This window comes from Peromyscus leucopus, chromosome 4 (genome assembly GCF_004664715.2).
Source record: "Peromyscus leucopus breed LL Stock chromosome 4, UCI_PerLeu_2.1, whole genome shotgun sequence".
Lineage (NCBI taxonomy): Eukaryota > Metazoa > Chordata > Mammalia > Rodentia > Cricetidae > Peromyscus > Peromyscus leucopus.
The window spans coordinates 55,266,508-55,279,260 of NC_051066.1; the positions used below are offsets into that span (position 1 = coordinate 55,266,508).

Sequence of the window (12,753 nt, forward strand, 5' to 3'; positions counted from 1 at the left end):
AAGGGAATATCTCATTAAACTTGAGCCCAGTGCAAGACTCTCAGGGCTACTATATGCAAGAAAGAATTACGATTTAAAGAAGTTGAAAACATTTCAAAGGCTATAAGACATACAGCGATGGCATCCAACAAGTATTAAATAACATGTTTTGCCTGTTGAGGTTTTTTTAAAAAAAGTACCACCCTTTTAGAAAAAAGAAAAAAGAAGCCTCAGAATTTTATATTCTAAGGAATACTAGATATACGAGATATTCCAAGGACTACTGTGGTAGACTTTTGGCTGGCTAATCAACAGGAGTGTCATGTCGCCTCCAATTACGGAGAACCTGATTTGGGGCACACAGGTCAGCCTGGCGTTGCTGAGTGCCCACACCACATATGGAATGTGTTGGCTTTTGGGAGTCAGACTGTGGATGGATAAATGGATAAAGGAGATTTGTTCAAAGAAACGTGACTGGGATTGTAAATAACGAGTCTAAAAATCAAGTAACGTAGAGAGATAGAGATAAGGGGAGAGCTTGTGTGTGGTTTTCAGATGTCCAAATAACTCAAGTGTGGAGGTGTTTGCTCAGTGTGCTCTGGCAAGAACAAGACTGAGGCAGATAAGGGGACTCACCACTTGCTGGGGTGCCGGACAGTTGCTGGGCATCACTGACACATTTAAACTCTGCTAAAGATTTGCTGTTAGTGTTAATGATATGCTTCTCAAGATCTCACTCCAAGCCTCCTTTCAATGTTTATGTTCCTGTAAAGAAAGAAGGATGTTGGGGGATGGGGTGACTTGACTGCCTAATTAGCAGTCTGCTGAGCACCCTTGTTGCTCTGTGTGCCTTGAGCAAAACCCTCTTCAGTGAAGCAGCCAGATAGACCACAATTATACTAATGCTAGCCGTTCTGAATGCTCCATGAATGCCATTGGGAAGCTGGAAGGTGAGAGCAACTGCTTATTCTTGTGCCTGAGGGTGCAGCCCCAGCCAAGACTGCTTAAACAGCTTGCGCTGGACTTTTCCTGCAACCCTGTTCACCTGAACAAGAGGAGCACTTTCCCCAGGTGGCCTGCACGGGGATTGCTGTGACTGGTACAAAGAGCACAGTGTCGTGATTGGTAGAAACGTCAATATTCCTCTGCATGAAAGGTTTGCTCTTCCTGGTGCAGACACACAGTCTCTGGCTATATAAGCAGGCTGTTGGGCTCAGTTGGTGTGCAAGCTGGGAGACATCTTCCTAGGCCCCCTCTCCTGGTGTTGCAACCTTAGGTCCAATGAAATATTTCGCTGAGGTGGCCTTTGCTTAGAGTAGATACTTTTAGTTGAATCGGCTGAGCTGGTTACCTGAAGAAAGATGCAGTGCCAGCAGAGGCAACATAGTGGCTGTGACGGTGGCAGCCTTGGCAGGGTGGCAGTGGCATCGCAAATGAGCATCAGGGCAAGCAGAGGCACTGAAGCAAAAATGAGAGGGGCCGCAGCTTCGACAGCCACCACCGAGGGGAAACATGGAGAATGGTGGCAGGTTGTGCCGAAAACCGGGGAGCCATGGCAACCGGAGAATCCCTGGTGATCAGCAAAGATGGAGCCACAGGAACCTGCAGAACCTTGACTAATGGCAGGAGAGGAGTTGTGGCAGTGAGCTGGCTGTTGGCCTAGCGAGCTGAAGACTTGGGACTGGACAACTGACCAGCCCAGCTGTAAAAGTGGCAAAGCAACCAGCTGCAATGGCAACTCCAAGGGGAGAAGCCTCAAGAGCAGGGCACTACATTGGCAGAGACATCAGCAGCCAAAAGGGCGTAGGAACGGCCTCTTCAGTGGTGGCAGCTGTGACCATGGTCATTGCAGCAGGACATGGCCAGAGAGTTGAAGTGAGAGGCAGAGCAGAACCATAGGGAAGAGCGGCTGAGGGAAGGTCAAAGATCCAAGGATAGAAAGGTATGAGGAGACATGGAAGAGAGACCACTAGCCCGGACTGTTTTGAGCCGTCCAGAGGCCTGTCACTTCTTCAGGGCCATGGGTCCCACAGATGCCCAACACAGGAGCTGTAACCCTGGGTGCCATCAAGAGCTAAAGAATACCAGTTTCTATTCCTGAAACCTGTACTGCCAGTTGAAGAATCCTAACTGCCTTGCCATACACACGCGCTTGAGACGCTTACACGGCTAAGTTTCCTAGTACCCGCGGCCTGCCCAGGAGTTGAAACACCAGACAGCACCATCTGCCGCTGCCCCTGCCCACCTGCTGCTCTGCTCTCTACTGCTAGCTATCAAGGCTGTGTTACCTGCACTCTAAGCACTGTCACCATCTACCCATGGTTTCTAACTGGTTACAGCCAAAGCACCTTGGCAAAGCTGACCGGTGACAGGACCAATCCATGGTAAGAGTCCCAAAAAGACAGACGTGAGTTCCACATGAAACATGATCTAAGTTATATTTGTAAATTGTCATATGCTCTTTCGACTTGTCAAGAGCAGACTCCGAAGACAATGTAGGCACCCTTGTCTCAGACTCAAGCATGCTTATCTTAATTTTCCTCTAACATTCCCATCCTGGGGCAGGCTGCTCTCCTGGCTCTGTAAGAGGGAAAATGCCAACCAGCCACAGGTATTAAACATGGCACCTCTGAGAACCACTAGAAGTTAAACCATTTCCAACAGAGATGCACGTTGCTTATCACGTTATTAAAATGTGTTTGTTGGGAAGAGGAAACTTAAAACTTCAGCCAAGGGATAAAAACAAAGTTCTGCCTGGGACCTTCAGTTGGGAACGACAGCCGGCCATTGCAGTGAGATACCTCCCATCACTTCTGTAGGGTGCTGTCAGTGCCCAGCTTGAGATTGTGTTATTTCTCTGCTGCTTCCTGCTTGCTCTTTTGCTTTCCTTGCTATATAACTAATAAACTTACTCATTCAAAACTTAAAGTATGAATACCATAGATCGTTTTCCAGACAACTTAACCCTCTCTCAGTAGATATACCTGCCCAGACAGCAAAGGGGGTTGTCCTTCAATGGAAGCATTCAAGACCAGAACAGAAAGTGGTTAGGACAGAATGCTATAAAAAGAAGTTTATCAGGTGAGTGAAATTGTTCATTTCTTGCTTTCTAAACCCAGGTTCTTTAAATCTATAGTTTTAAGCTATGAACCAAGTTAGTTATAAAAGCAAGTATAAGGAAGAAAAACAGTTATTGAATGTGAGTAAACATGTTAGTTGATTCTGACAGATTTAATTTCAACACAAGGATTTTCTAGAAAACGAAATTATAGAAAAACAGGATTGTTTTCCTTCTGAGAAGTCTGTCCCCTTTGGAGGTGGTCAGTGATGAAACAGCCATGTGTCCTTAGTAGCTGGCAAGAGCTTACACAACTTTATTCTGCTAAGTGAGGGATGCCGTGTGAAAGACTCCTGAATTATTTTAAGACATACTAGAGGAAGCCAAAATCTTCTATTTCCATGGCTTTATTTTGTGTTATTTCTGCTTTCTACACAGGTACACTATTTTGTTTGTTTGGGGGGGAGATTCAATATTGAATTCTCTCCATGACTACCCTAGAAATACCTTTTACTGAAATCAAATCAATGTTATACGAACCAAACATGATTACTCTTGCAGAAGGCACTTATTGATTTTACCAAACTTCTCAGTTGACTTGGATGTTTTTATTAATATATCTTTTTGATTCTTGATAATTCTTTGTTCCCAAGTCTTATAAATGCAGAAGATGAAAGTGGCAAAAGTGTCAAGATTTCATACACTCAGAATTTCAGAATCTAATTGAATATAGGTTTTTTTTTCCCCCAAATATTTGGATTGCAGGTTAACTTTAAGAGGTTATAATTACCATCTTCAGAGTATATATGATTAGGTCATAATATATTTTCAGTCACATTTTTCTGTCGGGAAAGAAACATGTTTTATTATGAGAAATCCACTTCAGTCTGTTTAAGGGGTAACAAAGATTTATTAAGGTAATAAAGGGGAAGACACACTCAGGAATACAGAACCAAGTGTACAGCCACCTTCCATTCTGCCCAGGAGTGAATGGATCCAGCCGTCTGAATCTACCCAAAGAAGAAGAGACACGCCCCCCACCTCTTTTTAAGTGATCAGACACATGGATCAGAAGCCACGCCCTAAGGTTTATACCTCAAAGCTAATTGGTGGAACAAATTCCCACCACACTTCCCATTTTTGTCTAAATAAGAAGGTTCTAAACCCAACACAAAACTATATACAATAAGAACAATTATCAAGTAATGTCCAGGAAAGAAAAAGGGTAATAACATAAAGAAAAATGGAATTACAACCAACAAGAACAACATCAATCAAGAACCATATACTAGATGTACAGAATACAGGTAAATGGCAAAATACAGAGATTATTCCAATAGCTTTCTAATCCTGAAGAATCTAAATCTAGCACCTGATACTTAGCTAAGATACGAGAGGATTCCAACTGTAACCATCTAGTCTATGCATAAAATAGAAAAAAAATCTTACCCATGAAGAGAAAATTAATGGCCACTTCATAGATTAGTTTCCTAAGGCTGTTACAACAGATCTACCTTGCCAGCATGACAGAGTGTCCAAGGAACTTGAATTGGCAATATTCCATGTTTCCTGATTCCAAGTAGTTTTGTCCTTGATGGCTCCTTCTCAAGAAAGTTCCTGGGTTTAGTAGTCTGAAAGACATGAGGTAGGCATCAGGTCTTTGTTTGTTTGTTTTTGTTTTTTCTTTAAAGGCACCTGGCTATGCTGAAGCAGTCATGTTCAGACCAAGTCCCTACGCTGTATATATGGTTGGTAAGAAGTGCAGGATTTCCTGCAGCTGGGACAGACAGCTTCTTGACACTGAGGCTAAGTGTACTCCCTCAATGTACCTCATGTCTGAAGTACTAGGTATCCCTAACACCCCACCCCCACTCTCTTACCAGTCTATACCAGGGAGCCAGCATTGGAGATATGGCACCCTGCTTTCTGCTTGTCTCTGTGTTGCCCTTCTGCTCTAGTTAGCTTTCCCATCACTCATTTGTTGCTTTCTCGAGTTCTGCCTCTTTTTCTGCTCCTGGAAAACATCCTTTGTTGTCCCCGTTCTTCTCACTCAGAGTCATGACAAGATGTAGCTGTTCTGTCGTATTGCTGTGGAGTCTCCCTTTAAAGCATTGTGCAGCCCCCACTCACGCCTCATCTCCCAGACTCTCTACTCCCCACAAAGCTGAATTTATTGACAGCCAAATGATATATCTTTTATTTATTTATTTATTTATTTTGAGGCAGGGTTTCGTGGCTGTCCTGGAACTTATAGTCATTTCCCCATCCTCTCATACCTTAGCCATCAGCATTCTACATTCTGTGTTTGATTTTATAAAGAGATGGAATCATGCAACTTGTCTTCTTCTAATTGACTTGTTTCAATGAATGCAATGTCGTCCAGGTTCTTCCATGATGTAGCACAGATTACCGTTTTCTTCCTTTCTGACTTTGATATCGTTTCATTGTGCCTGCATTCATTTTCCTTATCCATTAATCGGTGGATGAACCCTTGTATAGTTTCTGTATTTTAGCTATTGTGAATGACATTGTTATAGGTGTAGGTATAAGGTATATGCTATGTAGCACATGATATAAGGTATATGCTATGTAGCACATGATATATTTTGATGTACATTTTTATGTTGTTTGTACCTGTTATGAAATTGGGATCTTGAAACATCCTTTTTTTGCTTGCTTGATTTATTTCATGTTATAAATGTTTTCTTGTAGCACTCATTAGCTTCCTACACTTTTTGTTTTAGTACACTGAAATAATTCCAAAAAACACTCTACTGATTTTGCCTTATGTCCCCCTCCGTTTGGCTTTACTGAAGCAATGATAAGCTTCATTATATAGGAATCTTTGGTTACACCACACCTTGTTTCCACAATGTGAAACCTATGTTAGAAATGGAAATAGATTGGCTCCAGGGGCCATTTTTTTTCATTTATATATTTAAATCATACAGTTTCATATATTGAGTAGTAAATAAGTAGAGTGAGCACTTACTAGATCAACTTAAGTTTAGGGAAGACATACTTTCTAGCATGTAATCTTCTTTCAATATTTAATGTGTTGAGTTCTGTATATTAATGAAGGTAATGGGAGAGTTACTGTCCATATTAGAGATGAAAGTTAATGTTGACTGTCAGCTTGTCTGGACTGAGAGTGGAGCTCACCTGCCTCCACAGGGCATGTCTTGCCCCAAACCCCTTCCACTGCTTCTTCACTACATGGTTGGGAGCTCTGCTCTGCCTCAAGCTCTCCACTGTGATATTTTCTCACTAGGGCTCAAGATCAACACAACCATGGCACATTGGATTGAAATTAATCCTTTCCCCCTTAAGTTGTTTTCCCCAGGCATTTTGTCTTAGGAATTACCCTGAGTCACACAATCATGGAATCATCTACCTTTGTTCTTAAGCAAATATTAAGTGTGGCTCATTTCTGTCTTTTCCAACTCCTTTCATGCTCACAAGCTGTGTTTGATCTGCATCACCACAGAGACACCAGGGAAGACAAGCAGGAAGCTTGTCGTACCTAAGGATTTAAGGCTTTCTTTCCATGCTGACTTGAATTCTCAACTTGACCAGCTGTGTATATGAACTACAGACTGTTCAATGTCATTACTCATTTATTAAAATGAACATCTCAAAGCTATACCTTGGGGGGCTTTAACATTTTAAGGCTAAATTTTCTGTGTGCATTTTCAAGTTGAAGCATTTAAATCTATTTTGATTAGGATCATAAAATAAAAGGACAAAAACATGAATTAGCAAATCAGAAGCAAAACACCCCAGAGCCGCTGAGCTGGCTCTGCAAGTGAGGACACTTGCTGCTGAGCCTGACAACCTGAGTTCCATTCCTAGGACCTCCATGGTGGAAGGAGAGAACTGACTCCCACATCACGTATCTGCCATGGCCTATCCCTCTGTATGCATCCAAATAATTAAATGTGATGTCATACGTGTATGTTTGTGTGCCTAGCCCATGTGTGTATATATGACTAAAAATCAGGCTTTGGGGCAATGTCCATCTAAAAAAAAAAAAACAAAAAACGTATTTTTCTCATTGCTACTGATTACTTTATGCATGGAAAGCTGGAATGGATCTGTTAGATTATGTGCATATGTCATATATCTCTTTGTGTGTTTTAAAGAAAAGCCAAATATCTAAAATGTTTTGAATAAAATATTCTGACTTTAAAATTTTAAATTATGCATGCTCATATGTGTCTGTGCAAGTGCTCATGGAGGCTAGAAGAGGTGGTCAGATCCCCTGTGCCTGGAGTTGTGAGTTGCCCAGCATGGATGTAAGGAAACAAACTTCTGTGCTCTGCAAAGACAGAGCTTGCTTTCTCCAGAGCCATCTCTCCAGTCCCCTAAGTACAGAAAGCAAATGAAATTTACAAAGCATGCCAAAAGCAACATTTGTAAAACAAAATAACATGATTGGAGAGAGTATCTCCTTTTGCAACCTTAGTACTTAGCTTTAGTCTAACTTTGACTTTCCTTCAATGGAGTGGCCAAGTGCTGTTCAGTTTGTTTGGTAGACTGGGTTTCAGTTTGCCCCTGCTTACCCTTGAGTAACCCAAAGCTACTCAGCCTGAGGGATAAAAATCCTGTGCTAAAAATGTTGTGAAATTCTTTCAAATGGGAGCTCACAGTTGGTCAGCCTTAAAATTGTAACGTCAGTTTAAATCTCTCCTTTGGCACTCAATCAATTGCTTTTGTCTTTCAGTGACTTCAAAAGGTCAAGTGAAGAATTTCATTCTTTGCGTATATAAACACTCAATCTTACTTATTTGAGGAAGACAGCATTCCAGGCTAGTAATTTAAGAGGAAATCATTATGTTAAATTAAGACATGAATTGATTCATTTAAGGATTTATCTAAAGAACTTGATTTAAGTAGTTCCTTTTGTATGGAGAATAATGGTATAATTTTAGCACTTTAATTTTCCTTTATGAAATTTTGTTATATTTTTCTAGATATATTAATATTATAACAATTCTCTCACATATAAAATCTTTTGAAAATGCTAAAACATGTTTAGGGTTTTCTTACTCACATTGCAAACTGGGATTCTTAATTTTTGTTATGGTGTTTAAAGATGGCAACTGGGATTAAGTTGATATTTCCCATAGTTAATATTAAAATAATTTTATATAATAATGTTATACTGTATGGAATTCTTATACAATGTGAGTAACCAGAGTCTAAATATTGAGTAAAATTTACCATTTGTTTATGTGACATTGACAATGTAATTGAGTTTCTTCAGTGTGTACAATGTCAATCACGGTACTTATCATTTAGTTATCTTCACTAGCTCAATTGTCACTCGAAACAAGCTGGTCTGCTTTTGACTAAAATTGATTCCTTTGTAATAGCCAACAACAATTCTGCTATTCCTCAGAGGGTCTCCTTATTTCTGGTCCAGTCAAAATATACAAAGAGCTATTGACTAGAGAATAACTCAAGCTCCAAACTTGTAATGGAACAAGAGAGAATTTAAAGAAAAATATTGACTGAAGAGGGTGTTAGAAAATTTACACTTCTATTGTGTTCTCATGCCAGTCAGTGGCTTCCCAGAATAGACTTGTGTGAAACAGTTGCGAAATTCTTGGAAGAGCAAAATAATCATGGCCCTTATGGTCGATAAGGTTATTGCTCAGTTGTCATGCTGCTCGCACCCTTTCAGACCGGGTAAGTTTAGGGGAAGAGATCATCTGTGGGATAGTATATGAATATATACCTAACAGGATTTGTTTGGCGGTCTGAGTATAAGTTAGGAGAAGTAGACAAATTCAATAGCACTTTAAAGCTTTTGCCTAAGGAGCTGGATGTTTCACGGTGACTCATACTGTAATGGTGATTCCTAGAGAAAGGCCATATTTTTAGGAAATAGACAGGAATAAGCAAGAACTCAGTTTTGTATTTGCTAAGATAAATGCCCATTAGACATTGTAGGGCAGGCATAAGGAATCAGAGAAAAGTCAATCCAGAAAACTAAACTTGGAAGCCATCAGTAAAGATAGAATCAAGCGGCAACACCTCAAAATTACTTTTCGTATTTAAATACGTTTTGTATTTAAGGTCTCATTTGGTTGTAAGAGCCCTATGGCCTGAGAAGTGTCCCAAATAGATGGCAATATACAAAAAAGTAGGAAGGAGAGGCGAAGCGGTAGATAGACATGCGAAACAATGAGGGGAACTGGTGTCAGTAGAAACGGGTCTTCAGAGAGCTCAATTTCAGGAAGGGCAGGCTTTGAATGTGTGTGCATCCTCGTGTTTGATTCCCAGTAGCTCCGGATTGAGACTTGCACCAATTTCTCCACAGGTCTCAGAAGCACATCCTTTCCCTTTACGGGGACACTTGTTATCTTGAGGAGTGTTGGTGCAATACTATAGGAATCCTTGGAAGCCCTAGTCAGCACACAGGTTTGTGGAATCCACATGCAGAAGGGCCAGGCCCTTACAGCTCCATGAGCTGGACTTCCTGCATTTTAAACAGGTATCCTTGGTAATTCCAACAAACGGGACTAGTGATCGCTCTCTGAGCCACTGTGTTGTAGTTCTGTTTGCTATCCGTGAATAGATGGGAATCTGAACCCTGTACATTCTACAGTTTTTTTTTCCAGAAAAATAAAAAAGATATTGTGCAAGTATTACTCCGCTGGTATCAGAATTATATGTAATCTTCATCTTTGCTCTCCTGATCCCGCTTTAGAAAATGAAGTGGAGGTTGAAATAAAAGTACAAAAATGTTTTTGTTTTTGTTTTTTTTTTTTTTTTTTTTTTTGTAACTGTGAGGGTTCTTATTCTTATGGTGAGGAGGGGGAACATGGTTTATTTTAGATAGCAATCCTAATATTCCCTCTAATACTCCATCTACCCCTGTAACTGTACATTTCCAAATTAAAATAATAACTCTGATAATCTCCCAAGGAAACATTTGAAGATTGTGAGCATATTGTCAGCATCACCAGCCTGATTCAAGGACCAGTGACCCAGGCAGGCTCATCCTCTCCTCACTGGGCAATTGTTGACAGAAACCCCTTTGGAAGAGAGTTTGAAGTTCCAGATAAGACAACTGTAGCTGAAGTTTACTTGTGTCCCACCTGGCCCATGGTCAGGACAAATCTCTCTCATCCACCAGTCCTGTAGCCACTTGGAACGAAGTAAACACACAGAGGCTTATACTAATTAAAACTACTCGGCCATTAGCTCAGGCTAAGTATTGACTAGCTCTTACACTTAAATTAACCCATAATTCTTATTTATGTTTAGCCACGTGGCTTGGTACCTTTTCTCAGTTCTGCCTTCACATCTTGCTTCTTCTGTGTCTGGCTGGTGGGTGACTCCTGCCTCAGCCTTCCTGTTCCCAGAATTCTCCTCTCTGCTTATCTCGCCTATACTATACTTCCTGCCTGGCTACTGGCCAATCAGCATTATATTTATCAACCAATTAGAGCAATACATTCACAGCACACAGAAGGACATCCCCAGCAGACAACCAGAGTGTCAGTCAATTAGAAATCCCTGTTGTCCATGTCACCATTGAACAATTTAGACCAATACCAGCATTGGCTACATCTTTTATACTCCTGGAATGGGTGGCTCTTACAATGGGCATCTTCTGCTGAGTGAGTTTATAAATGTTCCGGTGTTATGAAATAAGGACTGAGTAGAAAAGGCAGCTTTAGTTACAATTCTTTCTTTGCTTTTACTCTGGAATACTGAATTCCTGAACTTCTTTAGGATTCCTATTCTGCCATCCTTTTTTCCTGCCTAAATTTCCTTTTGCTGTATCTGCTCAGCCTCAGCCTGTGATCTTTTGTCTAGCTTGGAGAATTGTGACCCAGCTGTCCCTAACCTGTCTCTAATCTGACTGTCACTATCCTGGCTGTCACTAACCTGGCTGTCACTCATCTGTACTTGACACTCTTCTGAGATATAAAGAGAAAATAAGACATTTCCTTAATTTCATAATCTTTGATTCAGAGGCAGACTTCAGGAGAAGCTAATTGAATCTAATCTTTTTTTTTTTTTTTTTTTTGGTTTTTCGAGACAGGGTTTCTCTGTGTAGCTTTGCGCCTCTCCTGGAGCTCACTTGGTAGCCCAGGCTGGCCTCGAACTCACAGAGATTCGCTTGGCTCTGCCTCCTGAGTGCTGGGATTAAAGGCGTGCGCCACCAACGCCCGGCTTGAATCTAATCTTCATTAGACTCACTTGCTTAGGCTAGCTCCAAAGGCTAAAGATGACTTTGGTGTTGGTTGACATGCTGGTATAGTTCCAAGTTTATAAAGAAAAGAATTTTAACCATACCCATTAAGATTCTTACTTTGCCATAGATGCTCCCAGTATAGCTATGGAATTTGGGAATCAAGATGAAGGAAGTAGAGTGTGAGGTATACTTACTTTGGAGATCTTTTGGGCTAGTGTCTTACTGCCAAGGTTCTGATGGGCCTTTCACTCTTAGGCTTATGCCCAGATTTCAGCACCAGTATTTAGGTATGGAAAGAACAGGTTGTGCAGGCTGGTCTATAGGTAAGTGCCAAGGTGTATTTCAGGTGCGCAGGTCCTTTAATAGTGCCAGCCACTTGGACAGTGGAAAAACTGAGATAGGCAATCCAACAGCAGCCCACATAACAAAGGAAATTCCTTACATTTATGATCTTTATAGGGGAGAGATATCTGAGTTTAGAGGATTTCTCTGAGTTTAGCAGATTTGTGAAGGTACTAGATAGGATGTTAGGCTGGGACTTGTGAAGGTAATCCTGTGGCGACACCCTACCTTGGGGCTGCTAACTGCTAGACCTCATCAACTTAGGGGAAGGACTAGAGAGAACAGAAAGTGTGGCTGAAACTGTCTACAGCAGCTAAGAGTGATCATCTAACAGTGACCTTTCATTGCCTATACCTTGGGAGACAAATTTCTGATGTGCCTGCCATATCTCACATTGGTAACTCAAAGTAAGATTTGCTCCTAAAAAGTTGTTGTTTCCTGGTATCTCGGTAGAGAGGTTAAAGGTTAGAGGTCACGCCTATTCATAAGTTGATGAATAGAGAGGGTGAAAATATGCAAAGCCAGAAGTAGCCTGGGATGAATTATTTTGAGTAGCAGAGTGTAAAATTTTAAGCACTGGATTCTGCTCTCATTTACATCAGGTCTAATCTGAAGTTCTCTCCTGTCAGGGATGGCCTTAATAATGAATACATACAATTACAAATGTATTATGCATATCATATTTTAAGAGGTAATGGGATTTATTAGAATTCCTAGTAGGAAGGTACAAACCCTAGGCAGCACTACAAAGAGAATATATGGAAATGTGAACAACCATCATTGTTGCATCTCAATTATCAATAATGAAAATACATCTCAATCCACTATTCTAGAGGAGAGACAACTATCATTATTCTTTCTTAGTGGAAAATGTTATTATAAAATCATGATCTCACAAAGAGGTAACAAAAAAGTGTATATAGTTCATTATCTCTGGAAAATGATTCCTTAGCTTGTATGTAACACATTTACAATTTTGTTTGTGCTTTTTCTCATCCCTTTAAAATTAACCATTTTTGTGATTTGTTCCTTTGCTACAAGGAAATAATTATTTTGTACTAAATTCTGTATGTGTTATTTTTTTTATTGCTTGGTAAAAGATTTCTATGAAGCACAGCTCTGTGTTCGATGGAACCTGAGGATGACCTTGTTTCTATTTTCT

At 40.6% G+C, this 12,753-nt stretch overlaps 1 long non-coding RNA gene across 1 annotated transcript in view; it reads right to left on the bottom strand.

Annotated features, from left to right (window-relative positions):
• Window positions 1-4,237: 4,237 nt before the first annotated feature.
• Window positions 4,238-12,753, bottom strand: part of LOC119087768 — a 70,251-nt gene continuing 61,735 nt past the window's right edge. Inside the window, exon 4 of the long non-coding RNA XR_005091246.1 lies at window positions 4,238-4,668. This is a non-coding gene — a long non-coding RNA (uncharacterized LOC119087768). The remainder of the gene's footprint in view (window positions 4,669-12,753) is intronic.